The 4,734-nt window shown below is 50.3% G+C and overlaps 1 long non-coding RNA gene across 1 annotated transcript in view; it reads right to left on the reverse strand.

Moving 5' to 3' along the window:
- The window catches only part of LOC108533903 (uncharacterized), a 6,999-nt gene extending 3,047 nt beyond the window's left edge, over nt 1-3,952 (reverse strand). Inside the window, exons 1-3 of the long non-coding RNA XR_001886841.1 lie at nt 3,875-3,952; nt 3,629-3,768; nt 2,156-2,357 (exon numbers count right to left, since the gene is read on the reverse strand). This is a non-coding gene — a long non-coding RNA (uncharacterized LOC108533903). The remainder of the gene's footprint in view (nt 1-2,155; nt 2,358-3,628; nt 3,769-3,874) is intronic.
- Between the last annotated feature and the right edge of the window lie 782 nt (nt 3,953-4,734).

Below are 4,734 nucleotides of genomic sequence, written 5' to 3' on the forward strand. Positions count from 1 at the left end.
AGCCCTTCATGCTAAAAACGCTCAATAAATTTGGTATTGGTGGAACGTATCTCAAAATAATAAGAGCTATTTATGACAAACCCACAGCCAATATCATACTGAATGGGCAAAAACTGGAAAAATTCCCTTTGAAAACTGGCACAAGATAGGGATGCCCTCTCTCACCACTCCTATTCAACATAGTGTTGGAAGTTCTGGCTAGGGTAATCAGGCAAGAGAAAGAAATAAAGGGTATTCAGTTAGGAAAAGAGGAAGTCAAATTGTCCCTGTTTGCAGATGACATGATTGTATATCTAGAAAACCCCATTGTCTCAGCCCAAAATCTCCTTAAGCTGATAAGCAACTTCAGCAAAGTCTCAGGATACAAAATTAATGTGCAAAAATCACAAGAGCTCTGATTAATTCATATGGTCGCCTCCTTCTCATGGCATTTCCAGTATGTCATGGTGCCCCTTACTGATTGGCCTCCCAGGCAGCTCCTGGGCCCCCCACGCCCCCACCTTCCTTCCAGCTCTCAGCCTTGGAGAATGAGGCTGCACCATGTCCAAGGCCTTGCTGCCTGGTTGCTTTCTGGTTTCAAAACATTGCCACTAGGCTGCTTGTCCTGATCCTTCCTCTGACTTAGTTCAGTCAAGGTTTGCAGATGTACCCTAATCTGTCACCTGGAAAACATCAAGACCCAGCCTGTCCTATTTGTGTGTGACCAGTCAGGCTAATCAATTTCACAGGGGCAGGGAAGGCAGCCCAGACTGCTTCCTTCCAAGTTCTTTCATCTTTGACTGGATGCATTTCCTAAGCCCACTCTTAGCCTAGACAGAAAATTGCAGTAGAGCTTTTACGTTAGGCAGTTCTAAAAATGCCGCCTAAGAGCTTGCACCTGTGCTGAGTGCGTCCCCTGTGTAACAGAAGCACAGGTATGAAGGTGGGAATGTTCCTAGCTGTCCCAGGCCCAACAGAGAGGGCTCTGGCATTGCCTACTGTTTGCTTCCATGCCCTCCCTAAAGCATGTTGCCACTGCCAGACAAGTTCTGAGAGACAGAGAAAGAACTGTTCCAAGGGAAGCAAGGTCAAAAGCAGTATACCTCATAGCAGGTGGCAACAGCACTACTGTGCCCGTTGAACATGCTGTGAGTGCCGCCTTCTGGAATTGGGCCCCTGGCTGCAGGGCAGAGGCCTGGCAAGGTGGCAAGTGTGGAGCAGGCATGCATGGAAGAAGGGGAGATTTTCTGTAGAGAAGGATGAGCATCCTATGGGAGTTGCATGGTGTTACAGAGGACGGTGATGAGGCCAGAGTGGCTGTGGCATATATACCTAGACCCACATCATGTTCTTCAGGAGATGTGAGCACTCACTGGAATTCCAATGGGCTGTTGTTCTTTTAGACTCTACTCAAGGACAGGACTACATGGGTCTCAAAACCTCCATACAGTCCCACTTGCATTGTCCTATGTAATCCTCACAACCACCTGGAGACATTGGTGTTACTATTATCCCCATTTTACAGATGAGAAAATCAAGGGCTAGGCAGGCCAGGTGACTGGCTAAAGATCTCCCACAGCTGATATGTGCAGAGCTGATATTCTGTGAAAGAGCCTATATTAGTTAGGGTTCTCTAGAGGGACAGAACTAATAATTCATAATAATATATATATATGTGAGTTTATTAAGAATTAACTCACATGATCACAAGGTCCCACAATAGGCTGTCTGCAAGCTGAGGTGCAAGAGCAAGGAGGGTCAGTCCAAGTCCCAAAACTGAAGAACTTGGAGTCTGATGCTTGAGGGCAGGAAGCATCCAGCACGAGAGAAAGATGTAGGCTGGGAGGCTAGGACAGTCTAGTCTTTTCACATTTTTTTTTTCCTGCCTGCTTTCTATTCTAGCCTTGCTGGCAGCTGATTCGATTGTGCCCACCCAGATTGAGGGTGGGTCTGCCTTTCCCAGCCCAGTGACTCAAATGTTAATCTCCTTTGGCAACACCCTCACAGACACACCCAGGATCAATACTTTGCATCCTTCAATCAAGTTGACACTCAGTATTAACTATCACAGAGCCATATGTGCAAAGCGATCCCCAAATGCCAAAGGAACCGAGAAACCAAAGGAGGCAGACAAATCCAGTTTGTCAGTATTGGGTGATTTATTGGGGGAACTCACAGACAGAAGCGTGGTCTTAGGTGGCCATAATGCAGGTAGTTCTCCACTGTTACTCCCAAGACCTCAGGATTGTATACCATAGAGAAAGGGTACGTGTATTCCAGCAAGAAAATTACAGGCAGCCCTCCAGAACAGGCAAGAATGCTGCGTGCGTCACAGCCCACAGTTTGTGCGATAACATCAAGGTTGACATGTTCTTACACTAGGGACAGGAAATAAAGTGGAAACAAGGAGGCGTTCACGGGACTAAGCTAATCAGAAGTCAAACCTGCGGATGCATCCAAGATGGAGTTGCTTTTGTCTCTATAGCTAGGATTTAGAACCCGGACTTGGACGCCTCACTGCTTCCTGCTTCCTTAGTGCTTTGTGGCCTGGAGTCAGAATAATCTAGCTCAAATTTGGGAGTCAAATGCTCCAGGGTCTTGAACTGGCCAGAGCTCTCAATGCCATAAGTACCTAAAACCCCCTTGGGGTGTGCTGTGGGGGGACCATCGGGTGTCTCTGCAGCCCAGGAAAGGCATTCACAATGCCCTCGGGGACAGTCTGCAAGGGCTCGCCAGAGGTGCTGCCCACGAGGAAAGCCGGTCTAATGTGCTCTGGCTTCCTGTCTTTCTCCATTTGGCCTAAGAACAGAGAACACCCTCATCCCCACCCCACCCCACCCCACTCCCAGGACTCCCCGGGCTGCAAGGGTCACATGGCTAGGAGGAGGTGAGTCTGAGTGGGTGCCCTCCCAGCAGGCTGTCAGGGTGAGATTACAAATAAGTGGCAGTTCCCATAATTATTGTGCTGTCCAGAAGCCCGGGCCATCTATTCTGAAGTAAGGGTGACTAAAGGTCAGGGCTCCACAATCAGCCCTGGCTCAGGTCCTGGTTCTTCCATGGTATTGGTCTTATGACCTCAGGCAAGTGAGCCAGGTAGGCAAGACTGAGGCTGGCACACAGCTCACCCTCACTGCTGCTTTCAGTCCATTCCAGCACCTGTCCACCAATCAGCACCCATTCCCCTGGCCAGCACCCAACCCCCTGATCAGCACCCATCCCTCCTGACCAGCATCCCTCCCTCCTGACCAGGACCCATCCCCCGACCAGCACCCACCCCGCTGACCAGCACCCACACCCCTGACCAGACTCCATCCCCTGACGAGCACAGAGTGGTACCAAGAGAGCAGGTGTGTGGACTGGACTTCACACCTTTCTTAGGGAGACGTGCCCAGGGTCTGGGGCTCAAGCAGCCCAACTTGGGAGGGAAGGGAGAAAGGGCATCCAGAGCCTGGGCTCCTGGCACTTTGAGGGTGGCCAAGAAAGGGCCACACCAACCCACAGGGCTCCCCTACTCCATCCCAGTGATTCCCTGCTGTGCTGCGGGCAGACCCTTCATGCTCACTCACCCAGAGCATGGCAACTGGGAGGCAGATTGTGTGGACCAGGCCCTGCTCTGGGATATGGTGTGGAGAGCACAGGCACTCCTTACCCTCTTGTGGTTTTCCATGCCCTCAGCTTTGCAGCCTGCCTGGCCAGAATAAGCAAACAAGTCCCTAATCCTCAGGCTCCATCTCTTATCTGTCAGTAGGGTCACAACAGTCCCCGTGTCCCATGTGGTCATGACGGTCCCTAGGAGGTGATAGAGGCAGGGGCTTCACTCAGCACTTGGAATCAGATGAGCATCTGGTAAATGGTTGTTATTGTATCAGTATCCTTGTTATTGTATAATAATCACCTTGTCCTAGCATACAAACTTCTTCAGGACAGGGCAGAAGACTCTAGAATCTTCTATTCATTTTCTTCTAGAACGTAGGAAGGTGAAAGAGCACTGAATTAGGAGTCAGAAGACCTGAGTTCAAGTTCTGACTTTGCCATTTATTTGCTCAGTCATCCAATTACTACGGACTGAGCTCCTCCTATGAGGTCAGCATTTGGTGCAGGAGATTCAGGACTGAACATAACAGACAAGGTCCCTGACCTCACAGAGCACACAGGCCAGTGGAGAGACAGGCACAGAAAAAGTAAGCACACAAGTTCATTTCCAACAGTGATCACTGCCACGAAGAAAATAAGATAACAGCACAGGCAACCACTAGGATGGGTACTTAGCACAGAGTGTTAGGAACACCCAGAGATGGCCCACTCAGAGGTGTGATTGGAGGGGATTTCTGTATGAAAGGCTGTATATGGAGGTGTGGGCACAGTTCAGGGAGCCATCAAGATATGGCCAGAGCCATCAGCGCCCCAGCTCTGGCACCATCAGGGCAGCTCTGGAAGGGCAAAGAGAAGGAGTCACTGCCAGAATCCAGCAAGGCCTTCAGGAGACAGCCACCGCATAGGAGCTGTGACCTTCTGCTATGGGCTGAATGTTTTCTCATCCAACCCTGACAAAATTCAAATGTTGAAACCTAGGCCGGGCGAGGTGGTTCACACCTGTAATCCCAGCACTTTGGGAGGCGAGGCAGGCGGATCACCTGACGTCAGGAGTTCGAGACCAGCCTGGCCAACATGGTGAAACCCCGTCTCCACTAAAAATACAAAAATAAGCCGGGCATGGTGATGGGCGCCTGTAATCCCCGCTACTTGGGGGAAGCT

Source organism: Rhinopithecus bieti, unplaced genomic scaffold, assembly GCF_001698545.2.
Source record: "Rhinopithecus bieti isolate Rb0 unplaced genomic scaffold, ASM169854v2 scaffold_11161, whole genome shotgun sequence".
NCBI lineage: Eukaryota > Metazoa > Chordata > Mammalia > Primates > Cercopithecidae > Rhinopithecus > Rhinopithecus bieti.